This window comes from Heloderma suspectum, chromosome 14, assembly GCF_057233095.1.
Source record: "Heloderma suspectum isolate Gila_16-S chromosome 14, 16-S_ref, whole genome shotgun sequence".
Lineage (NCBI taxonomy): Eukaryota > Metazoa > Chordata > Lepidosauria > Squamata > Helodermatidae > Heloderma > Heloderma suspectum.
In genome coordinates this window covers 23,363,452-23,375,605 of record NC_139471.1, presented here as the reverse complement: position 1 = coordinate 23,375,605, position 12,154 = coordinate 23,363,452, and the positions used below count along the sequence as shown (strand labels likewise).

Below are 12,154 nucleotides of genomic sequence, written 5' to 3'. Positions count from 1 at the left end.
TTCATTTGCATCTCCACCCGCTCCCATTACCCAATGCACACAGGAGCATTGATAAAACACTGCAAGGAAGCAATGCTGATGCTCCTGAATCCAAAACAGTGTTCTCTTTCTGCAGTGTTTGTGGGGTGTTTTACCAAATGTGCAAGAATGCACAAACACACTGCACAAACAGAACTGCGACACAACCACAGACACGTACAATCACATCAGGTTGGCTTGGGGGGGGGTCTTTTATCAAGGTGTACCATTTGCACACCTGTAACATGGGGGAAGGGGGGAGACACAAATGAACTGAAATACAAAGCACAATGTACATGCACAGCACTTGGTATAGAATTCAAAAATACAAACACAGAATGGGAAATTCCTAATATGTCAGTGTTGCATCAGAAACAAACTCAGCTAATTCAGAACAGCCAAATCCAGGGAGAGGAGAAGAGAATTTTGGAAGCTTGCATATCTTTCATTGTTATTTCAGAATAATTTTAGCAGCAACATTAATGCACATGCTGCTTTAGAGTATCGTGAACTTACAAAGCCCCCAACAAGCATACAGTCTGAACGCTGATGGTGGAAAGACACAGAATCATAGAACAGTAGGGTTGGAAGGGCTCTACAAGACCATTGAGTCCAACCCCCTGCTCAATGCAGGAATCCAAGTCAGAGCATCCCTGACAGATGGCTGTCCAGCCTCGTCTTGAACGCCTCCAGTGTGGGAGAGCCCACCACCTCCCTAGGTCATTGGTTCCATTGTCGTATTGCAGTCAGGAAGTTTTTCTTGCTGTTCAGCCAGAATCTGGCATCCTGTCACTTGAGCCCATTATTCCGTGTCCCGCACTCTGGGATGATCGAGAGGAGATCCTGGCCTTCCCCTCTGTGACAACCTTTCAAGGACTTGAAGAGCGCTGTCCTGTCTCCCCTCAGTCGTCTCTTCTCCAGGCTAAACGTGGCTAGTTCTTTCAGTCTCTCTTCATAGGGCTTTGTTTCCAGTCCCCTGATCATCCTTGCTGCCCTCCTGTGAACCCTCTCCAGTTTGTCTGCATCCTTCTTATAGTGCGGTGCCCAGAACTGGACGCAGCACTCCAGATGAGGCCTAACCAGTGCTGAGTAGAGGGGAAAGAGTACTTCACAGGATTTGGAAGCTATGCTTCTCTTAATGCAGCCCAAAGTAGCATTTGCCTTTTTTGCAGCCACATCACATTGTTGGCTCATGTTCAGTTTGTGATCTACAACAATTCCAAGGTCCTTCTCACTTGTAGCCAAGTATCCCCCATCTTGTAACTGTGCATTTGGTTTCTTTTTCCTAGGTGCAGAACTTGGCATTTATCCCTATTAAATGTCATTCTGTTGCTTTCTGCCCAGCGTTCCAGCCTATCAAGATCACTTTGAATTCTGTTTCTGTCTTCCAGGGCATTAGCTATCCTGCCCAATTTTGTGTCATCTGCAGATTTGATCAGCATTCCCTGCACCTCCTCCTCCGAGTCATTAATACAAATGCTGAAGAGCACTGGGCCCAGGACTGAGCCCTACGGTACCCCACTCGTTACCTCTCCCCATTTTGAGAAGATCCCATTGAGAAGCACTCTTTAAGTCTGATTCTGTAGCCAACTGTGGATCCACCTGATTTGTTTACTTATTTATTTACTTTAGAACTTGCCTTTCTGCCCCCCCCAAATGGTAATCAAGGCAGCTAACAATAACGTCCAGATTAAAAATAAAACCTTACTTAAAACACAACATGAAAACAAATACATTAAAAACAATAATAAATGAAAGGAATAAATAAAACAGCATCAACCAATTAAAACCCCTTCAGCAACAGACCAACTCACGTGCCAAAGGTCTCCTTGTATAAAAACTTCTTTGCCTGCCAGCAGAACAACAGCAGAGAGGGGGGCAACCTAGCTTCCCTTGGCAGGGAGTTCCATAGCCTGGGGAGCAGCCACCAAGAAGGCCCTTTCTTCTGTCCCCACCAAATGTGCTCCTGATGACAGCATGACCAAGACAAAGGCCTCCCCAGAAGATCGTAAAACCCAGGCAGGCTCGTATGGGAGAAAGCAGTCTTTTGTGTAGCCTGGTCCCAAGCCATATAGGGCTTTATAGGTCATAGTCAGTGCTTTTAACTGTGCCCTGAACCAGCCAGCGAAATTATTGTCACTAGGGATGTACAGATTTTGTTAAATCTGTTCCATCTGTGTTTCACAGATTGTCAGGTGCCTTTCATTCCATCATCTGCTCATTGACAGAACTTGATTTTTTTTATAGATATACAAGAATTTTGTCCCTGATCGTAAATCATGTGAACATGTCCCATTCACAACCTCGAATGCGAACGTGACCAGGACCGCAATTCTCGGGAAATTTTTGCAGGTTCCTAAACTTGCGTTTGCATTGGAAAGTGAACAGTTGTGCAAGTGTGCACTTCTGAAAATGTACATTTGTGCACTTGCACAACTGTGCACTTCCAAAAATGTGCATTTGAGCAAATGCACAAGGCACAACCTCCCCCCACCCGTATTTTCCCACTTTAGCCTATGGGGGCAAGTGCACGTTTTCAGTCAGTGATTAAAAAAAAAAAAATGGTATAAATATTAGCATAGTTTCCAGTAACTTTCGCAATTTTTGTATGACTAAATTGTCATACAATTCTGAAAAGAAAGAAAAAAACGGCCTGTAAGTCCACAGAATCCGCTGGTCGTATTCATAGAAATCCGAACTCATTTGGATCCATTGCGGATTTCTCCGATGTGCCTCGTTGTCACATGGGCGTCATGTGCTCTCTGTAACTGTCCACAGTCAACAGCCTAGCCACAGCATTCTGGACTAGCTGAAATTTCCAAACCATTTTCAAAGGTAGTTCTTTGAAAGACAGTTCTGTGGCTCCTTTCGTTCTTTTTGCCGAGTAGCTCCAATTCCAAAGATCATCAACCTGCAGAGGGCACATTCTTTGCACAGGGCACGTAGAAAAATAGGTAACATCTCCCTCTCTTTTTGCGGTTTTTCTTTGGAGCAAAAAGCAATCCAGCTACACAGATGACGACTGTTGGGAGGGAACACGTGAACTCGTTAAGGTAATGAGGGCTCTCCAGCAGAGGCAGGATGAATAAAGGACAGGTAAATCCAGTTCCACACCTCACTCGACAGAAACGCCACCCCTTTTAAAGAGATCAGGAGGTATCAAAATCCTTCTGCCAATGGATCACGCCAAACAGGAGTGTCATATGACGAAACAGCCCATCTTTCATTGGCTGGGTATGCTTTTGAGGAGAAACGGGTGCCCCAAAGTTGTGTGTCCGTTCTTGCTTTTCCATGGGCATGAATGCAAGCATGTCTCTCTGGCCTCCTTGGACTCGCTCGGTTCTTCCCTAGCCGCCTCTCGAACTAAGGGCAGTCAGATCCAGCTTTTGAAGCCCCTGTCTCTGGAGGCGTTTTCTGGGCCGTTCACAAGCGGGCCTGTCTCCACCTTTGCTGCCTCAAACAGCATTCCAGAGTTCAGCACTGAATGCCATTCCAGCATCCGATGAAGTCATCCCCTCGCACCAGTCGGCTCCCTTCGAAGTTGCGAGGGGCGTCAAGGCATGTGGCTTTCTGATGGGCACAGAAGCTTTCCTTAGGTGAGTTCTTCTTAAAGGAGACATTTCGGCCAGCTCTAACTTTTGCAGGCATGCATTCCTTCCAATGTGGCCTCCCCGCACCCGCCACCTTGGCTGAGAGAATCTGTTTCCAGAGGCCTTCCTTTGACTTGCTGCGGCTTTTGCTAACGCATTCCAGCTGGCTCCTGTCGAACCCATTCTCTCTCTCTCTCTCTCTCTCTCTTTCTCTCCTTTTGTTTCCTCTGTTGGCCAATGCCTACTGCTGCTCCCTTCTGTGGGAAACCTCTTGACCTCTGGGGCTGTTACTTATGCACATTTTCTGCCCGTGGGACAACCTGTCAGAGGCAAGTTCAAGGTAGGATTAGAGCAAACATGAATTCGTCAAGTCTAGAGGCCAACATCTTGGCCAGTTGGCCAGTTTGAAAGGACTTCCAGGGGGCCACACAAAAAGTGAAGGTAGCTCTGTTGGCCAAAAGAAAATTCCCAAAAGTAAATTGGGAAATTCCCAAGTAAATTCCCAAAAGTAAACGGCTTACCCAGTCTGCCGTTTTGGATTGGCTCCCAGCCTGGTCTTCTCATTGGATGGGCGCCAGACGTATAAGCCCTCCCATGTCTGGTCAAGGCTCCGTTGGCAGCCCAGGTCTGCTCCCCTGCCCTCCACTTTTACTTTTCTTTCTTTCCAGCATTTCTTTCTTTATTTCCTGTTGTTCTGTCCAGTAATCAAGGAGGCTAGCATTTAACATAATGAAATAAATGTATTTATGTGAAACTAAATTTTAGTTGTATTTTATGTTATATTATATCCTACTTTACTTTATGGGTGAATGTTTTATATGTGTGTTTCTTTGACTTATTTATTTTATTTTATTACATTACATTTCTATACCACCCAATAGCCGAAGTTCCCCGGGCAGTTCACAACAATTAAGACCATAAAATGCAACACAATAAAACATCATATAAAAGTTTAAAAGATTAAATCTACAGTATAAAATTTTAAATAAATACCAAGTGCTTATTTTTGGATTTTGTAAACTGCCTTGAGGTTATCAATAATAAAACCTGACAAGAAGCAAACTAAGGGCAACTTCCATGTTGGGGATCATGAAGAAAGGAATCAAAAATAAAACTGCCAATATCATAAATTGATTTTAAATGTTTTTATTCTTTCTTATTTAGATTCCCCTTCCCTCTTTACTGTTCACTGCTTGGGAATTTTTTTAGATGTACAATGATTTATATATTTTGTAAATAAATAAATAATGCCTTTATAGAAATCTGTTGTGCGACCACACTTGGAATACTGTGTACAGTTCTAGTATCTATCTATCTATCTATCTATCTATCTATCTATCTATCTATCTAATTAGTGCTGGGAAAAGGGCAGAACAGGGCAACTAAAAGGGGATGGAACATCTCCCCTGTGAGGGAAGGTTACAACAGCTGGGATTGTTTAGCTTGGAAAAAAGGAGGGTGAGGGGAGACATGATGGAGGTGTCCAAAATTATGCCTGGTGTGGAGAAAATGGGTAGGCAGATGTTTTTGTCCATTCTTCATAATACTAGAACATGAAGCTGACTGGGGGGAGATTCAGGACAGATAAAAGGAAGGACTTCTTCACACAGCACAGAGTTAAACTATGAATTTGCCACAAGACATAGTGATGGCTGCCAAATTAGATGGTTTCTGGCCTGGTCATGGCGCGGATGCAGCCTTGGCTTCCCTGGATGACTTACGATGGGGAGCGGAGAGCAGGAGTGCAGCTCTGTTGGTTCTTCTGGACTGCTCAGCAGCTTTCCATTCCATCAGCCATGGTATTCTTCTGGACTGTCCAACCGGGTTGGGCTTAGGAGGCACGGTTTTAAAGTGGTTCTGGCCCTTCTGGAAAAGCGGGCACAAAAGGCGGTGCTGGGTGACTTTTGTCCCACCCCATGGCCATTAGCCTGTGGGGTGCTGGAAGGTCCCATCCTGCTCCCCATGCTTTTTAACATCTACATGAAACCGCTGGGGGAAGTCATCCGGAGGTTTGGGCTGAAGTGTCCTCAGTAGGCGGATGATACTCAGCTCTGCCTCTCGTTTCCATCTGCACGTCCCAGGGAGTCTGGGGAACTTTTGAACCGGTGTCTGGAGGCTATTTTGGGGTGGATGAGAGTGAACAAGCTGAAGCTTAATCCAGACAAGACGGAGGTACTGTGGATAGAGAAACCAACTACTTCAGATGGAGGTTTACAACTGGTCTTAGATGGGGTTGCACTCCCTCTGAAAGACCAAGTGCGCAGTCTGGGAGTCCTCCTGGACTCTGAGTTAACTGGGGAAACCAGGAGTGTCCAGGAGTGCTTTTTACCAGCTTAGGCTGGTACACCAGGTGCGGCCGTATCTGCAGAGGATGGACCTTGCCTTGGTTATCTAGTGACATCCAGGCTGTCAGGATTCCCCTTTTGCCCTGCTGAAAACTCCAGTAGCCAAAATCAACACTCAGACCAGAGGCTGCATTTCCGAGGCTTTAATTCCATTCACCCTAATGAGGCATACAGATGCAAATTGCTAGAGACTCACAGACTACAAAGGAAAAGCCTTCAAGAAGTTCAGAGGGGAGCTATGAAAGTTGGTCTCCGTTTGGGAAAAGGCGGCAAGCTCTCTTAACTTAAGGGGTGGGAGGGGAAACTCTCTGCCTCTCCCGTGACACCTCTAGGCACAGCTGTTGACGCCGAGCCAATCGGGCAGAGAGCCGAAGTTCAGCCCCTGAGACTCCCCGCTTGTGCCTGCGTCTGCACCTTGCGTCTAAGAGTTCAGGTTGTCTTTCGCTCGCCTCCCCCTGTTTGCTGTCACTCACGGGGATGTGTGAAGGGAGGGCCTGTTCGTCCAGTTGTGCCTCTGAAGCCTGGGAAAGTTTCTCCCCCACATCTTGCAGCTCTTCCTCAGAATCTGAACTGCTCTGGCACTCTATATGCTCAGAGGCAACCCTGACACAGGCTAGGCTACTGCAGTGTGTGGGGCTGTCTTTGAAGACGGTCCAGAAATGTCAGCTGGCGCAGAATGCAGCTGCCCAAGTGTTGGTATGGGTGAGGCAATCAGATCATGTAACACCTTTACTGCATCAGCTGCCCTGGCTACCAGTGTGTTTCCGAGCCCAATTTACAGTGCTGTTTTTGACTGTTAGAGCCTTAAACGTTTTGGGACCATGTTACTTGAAGGGCCACCTTCACTTATGTCAGCCTGTCCTCACTTTAAGATCAGCAAGAGAGACCCTTCTCACTTGCTCATCTGTGAGAACAGTTAGGTGGTCAACCACATGAGGGCCTTTTCTGCAGTGGCCCCACACCTCTAGAATAAGGTGCCATTGGGGGCTCACCAGGCCTCGCCATTGCAGCCTTTTAGGAAGTCCCTGAAAATGTACTCCTTTACTCTGGCCTCCCCCAATTATGTTTTCCTGGACTCTTCTGGTTTGTAGCTGCAACTGTGTTATAGGTTCTGTATTATGCTGGCGTTCCTTGTTTTTATGTATGTCTACTCTTTTATGACCATATCAGTTTTTATTGTATGCATTTTATTGTTGCAAGCTGCCTTGACAGGGCTCTTGCCCTGGACATCACCCTAGGAACATTTAAAATAAATCTAGATAAATAGGTAGGTAGGTAGGTGCTGGATTAGACCAAATATCCATCTAGCCTGGCATCCTGTTCTTCACAATAGCCAAATAGCCCACAAGCCAGATATGAAGGCCACACCTCTCCCCCATCAACCTGCCTATGGAGGTAGACTGTCTCTGATCAGGAGTGTTATTCCGTGCGCTGTGGATACAGTTAGTGAGCAAGAGGCGGCCTGTGGCACACCAGTTTTGTGGGATCGGTTCCAGCTTCTTCCTTCTGATGAAGTGGACAAGGTGCTTTCATCTGTAAGGCCGACCACCTGCTTACTTGATCCTTGACCATCTTGGCTCATTATGGGCTGCAGAGAGAGGCTGGGTGAGGGGATCAGGGCAGTGGTGAACACCTCCCCTGAGGAGGGAGTGATGCCATCAGCCCTCAAGGAGGCAGTGATAAGACTGCTCTTAAAGAAGCCCTCCTTGGATCCCCAAGTTCTGAACAACTTTCGCCCAGTCTCAAATCTGCCATTTTGGGGCACGGTGATTGAGCAGGTGGTGGCAATGCAGTTGAAGGCACATTTGGAAGAAACCGATTATCTAGACCTATTTCAGTCAGGCTTCAGGCTTGGGCATGGGACAGAAACGGCCTTGGTCGCCTTGGTGGATGATATGAGGAGGACTCTGGATCTGAATGCTCCTTCCTTGTTCTCCTCGACCTCTCAGCAGCTTTTGATACCGTTGACCACGGTATCCTCCTGGACCGCCTGGAGGGGTTGGGCATTGGAGACACCGTATTGTGGTGGTTCTGGTCCTTCCTCTCCGGCAGGTACCAGAGGGTAGCACTGGGAGAGGAGGTTTCGGACTCGTGGCCACTCACTTGTGGGGTGCCACAGGGTTCCATCCTCTCCCCGATGCTGTTTAACATCTATGTGAAGCCGCTGGGGGCCATCATCAGGAGGTTTGGGGTGTGGTGTCATCAATATGCGGATGACACGCAGCTCTACCTCTCGTTCAAATCTTCACCAGGGTTGGCCGTAGAATCCCTGTCCAAATGTCTGGAGACGGTGAGTGGCTGGATGGGGAGGAATAAGCTGAAGCTGAACCCTGACAAGACCAAGGTACTTTTGGTGGGAGACAAGAGGAGGCTGGGGGATGTTGACCTGGTGTTGAATGGGGTATGGCTACCCTTGAAGGACCAGGTCCGCAGCCGGGGGGTCATTTTGGACTCCCAGCTGTCCATGGAGGCTCAGATGTCAGCTGTGAGCCGGACAGCGCTGTACCAGCTCCATCTGATATGGCAGCTGCGCCCCTTCCTTCCCGACTATCTGCTCCCATCGGTAGTACATGCCCTGGTCTCCTCTCGTTTAGACTATAATACGCTCTACGTGGGGTTACCTTGAAGATGGATTGGAACCTGCAGCTGGTACAGAACGCGGCGGCTCGCCTGATTAAAGGCAGCCACCAGTGTGATCACATCACTGCAGTGCTGAAGGAGTTGCACTGGTTACCAGTTGTTTTCCGGGCCAAATTCAAGGTGTTGGTTTTGACCTTTAAAAACCCTATATGGTTCCGGCCCAGCCTATCTCAAGGAGCGCCTCCAGCAACACCAGACAGGCCACTTAACGAGATCAGCCTTGGATGGCCTTCTCTCTCTCCCATCAGCCAGGACAGCTAGGCTGGTGGGGACGAGGGAGAGGGCCTTTTCTGTGTTGGCCCCCACTCTGTGGAACTCCCTCCCTAGGGAACTCCACCATGCCCCCTCTTTAATGAGCTTCTGCTGTGCATTAAAAACTTGGTTGTTCAGGCAGGCATTTGGTTAGGGTATTTTAGAAAATGTTTTTATTGTAGAATTTTATTGTTTTAAACTGTTTTATTATATGCTGTACATTGGCCAGAGTGGCTGGGTGACCAGCCAGATGGGTGATTAATAAATTTAATAAATAAAAAAATAATAAAATAAATAAATCATGGAGGGTCCATTTAGCTGTCCGTTTTACTCATAAATCTGCTTATGAATTTGTCTAGTCCAGAGGTGCAGAATTTCGCCCACCTCCAGTCCCAATCAGAACCTTCAGGATTTCCCAGCTGGCCCCACATCCTTTTCCAGGCCACACCCCCTTTCCCCCCAACCACAGATCTTTTGGTGGTTTCCTGACCTTTACCCATCCCTGCCCCACCCATTCGGAAAGGGTGAAACGCCTCCCCTAAGCTTCACACTACACGATGCTGGTGTTTTTTGTATCTTGGCCCCTCCCCTTTTGCCTTTGGCCACACCCAGCACTGGAGCATGGCCCCCCAGAGCTCCTCCTATGCTGAATCTGGCCTCAGGGCTGAAAGGGGCCCGGCAGCCCTGGCCTCCCCCTTCTGGCACCTCCGGGAGTGGCCCTCACCACATCCTGCTGACGTGAATTCCTTCAGTTAATTTTGCATAAGTTAATTATGCATAAATTGACTGGTGCTCGCCCTCTGCGGTTGTTTGTCTGATCTTCCCGGCATTCTGCCTCTGAACTTGGCAGTTCTAATAGCAGCCAGCGAAGAACCTCTCCTCCCTGGGCTTGGCCTGAGACCCTTCCTGGAGAAGGAGGACGCCCGCCGGTCAAGCTCGGCCAACCCGCCTGGGGTGGCTGAAGCGAGCAGAGTCCTCTCATAGAGGTGCAGGGAGCCTTTGAAGTGTTGCGCACGTACCTTGGGATACCAGAACAGTGCTTCGGAAGTGTTAGTTATGATCATTGATAGGTGCCATCAGGGCAGTAGGGCGTTCCAAGCTGCCCTATGGCACCATTTCCCCAGTCTGACACTTTTCTGGATGCTGAGCACGGTGTGTGTGTGTGTCTTCGTGCACATGTGTCTCTACAGCAATGATCCGGGCATTGTTCCATGTGCTGTGGGGTTCCAGAGGGAGGCCTGCGGGTGGCTCTTCCCCCCGCCCCTCCCCCTGCACAGTGCCTCGGAGCACTGCGCCCCGTGCTGTTGCTCCCAGGGGCCTTTGCAGCTGTGCTTTGCAGCCAACCCAGGCAGCTGGCATCTGTGTTAAAAAACAGACCGGGCCTGGGGAGAGTAAACGGGGGCCCTCGGACCGCCTTGTGGGATTCGGCAAAGGCCGGATTCCTAAGCAAGCCACGTTCTGATCTGTGTATCAGTGTGGGCGAGCTGCAGATTAGGCGGGTCTGCTTTGCAATATGGTCCCAACGAATTCCTCACTAAGCCAGACACAAGCACCCCTGCAAGATGCGACAGCCCATGCAATGACTTTTAAACTCCACGTCCCCAGGCAGCTGCTACTGCATACAACCTCTGGCTGTTCTCTCTTGGGGGGGGCGGGCAGGGGAGAAAGCCAATGAGTGTGCCACCTTTGAGCTTTTGAGCCCCAGTCCCATCACCCTACTATGGGCTCTGTTCCCCAGCCAGTGGCCAGACTCCATAAGCAGGCAGTGCCGTTATTACGGGCAGCAGAGCAACGCTTCCAGAGCCACCTGGTCTTATCAGAGGTTGCTTCCTCCTCCTTGCAAGTGAGCAGACATTTCTGGTGTGCGTCCCAGCAATACACAGATTATACTTTCATTTGTCCACTTATTGGCTCTAGATCACAGCCGATTTGGGGGGCTTAGTGTGCTGGATGGCATCCACGAGTTCAGCAGTGTGTTATTAACTTAAAACCTTCCAAATCTCTCCGTAATGACACGGATGGCCTCGGAAACCAGTGAAGTTAACAGTCTGTAAAGGAGGGATTAGAGGTGCCAATGGTGGGGATATGGAGAAGAGCATGATTAGCACACAGCAGAAATGTCGCTGGGCAGAGCAGGATAACGGCCCGGAGCGAGGGTTGATGCCAGTCCTGTGCCAACTTCTCTGCGCTCTTGCGATTAAGGCGTCAGAGCTCGCACAAGCTTCTGAAAGATTCTTCCCCGCTTGCTTTCAAGTGGCTCATCCAAAATTTAATTCCAGAGACGGGAGTTTTTATAAGTGATGCCTTTTGAGACTCGAGTGTGTCTCCTGGGGAGCATTTCTAATACGATGGAACAATTAGGAGGATGCCAGCAAATGGATGTTTTATTCCTATCGGTGTATGGTTCAACGTGTGTTCTACCTAGGGATGCATGGATTTTGTTAAATCTGTTCTGTCTGTGTTTTGTGGATTGTCAGCCATCTTCTGTTCCATTGTGTGCTCATCGACAGAATTGGATTTTAGGTACGCAAATTTCATTCCTGTTTGCAAATGCGCATTTGCGCTAATGCACACTCGCACAGGTGCGCAAATCCCCCCCCCCCAAGTTAGAAAACAGTCCTCAGGTCCAGGGAATGTACATGACTTGGAAAAAGCCAATCCACTGTGGAATCCACGGGTTGGATTCATCAAAATCCAAACTCATTTCAATCTGTTGCAGATTTCTCTGACATCCCTAGTTCTACCCAATCAAATTGACGTGGGATATTACAAAAATGCCCATCCGTCTCCAGTGCTCTTGCCTCCAAAGGAAACCACACTGGAGTAGCACTACTCTGGGACTGCGCAACAATGCAGACTTTGCATGTCATCAAGCAGTAAAACATGCATGTCTGAACTAGCCCCACATTATTTATGATTTCATTTTCACAGGGCCCAAGCCAAAAATCCTCCCTCCATTTTCAGCAATTTGGGCGGTGGCGGGGGGAACGGACACAAAATGCTGGCAGATATCAGTGCCTTATCAGCACTGGCAGCAAAAAGAATTCTTCCCAGAGTCTGGAAGCTGATGGGTGTCATTCCCTAAATGACAGTATATGATGACATGGTGTCCTTCCCAGGGGATTTCATCGGGGGGGGGGGAGGTAGCAGCCACCAGGAACAGTTCTCCTTGCCTCTGTTGTAGAACTACATCAACAGCAGGAAATGGTGATGCTTTTTGCTTCCCTTTTCGCCCCCCCCTTTAAGCCCAAAGTTATCAGCTGAGAAACACTTGTCTCAGCAATAACAAGGTTATTAACAAGGATGTTA

General features: G+C 48.3%; 1 protein-coding gene across 1 annotated transcript in view; it reads left to right on the top strand.

The window, feature by feature from the left end:
• Positions 1 to 3,254: 3,254 nt before the first annotated feature.
• DAB2IP (DAB2 interacting protein) overlaps positions 3,255 to 12,154 on the top strand; it is a 259,030-nt gene continuing 250,130 nt past the window's right edge. Inside the window, exon 1 of the mRNA XM_084821269.1 lies at positions 3,255 to 3,614. The gene's annotated coding sequence lies outside the window, so the exon portion shown is untranslated. The remainder of the gene's footprint in view (positions 3,615 to 12,154) is intronic.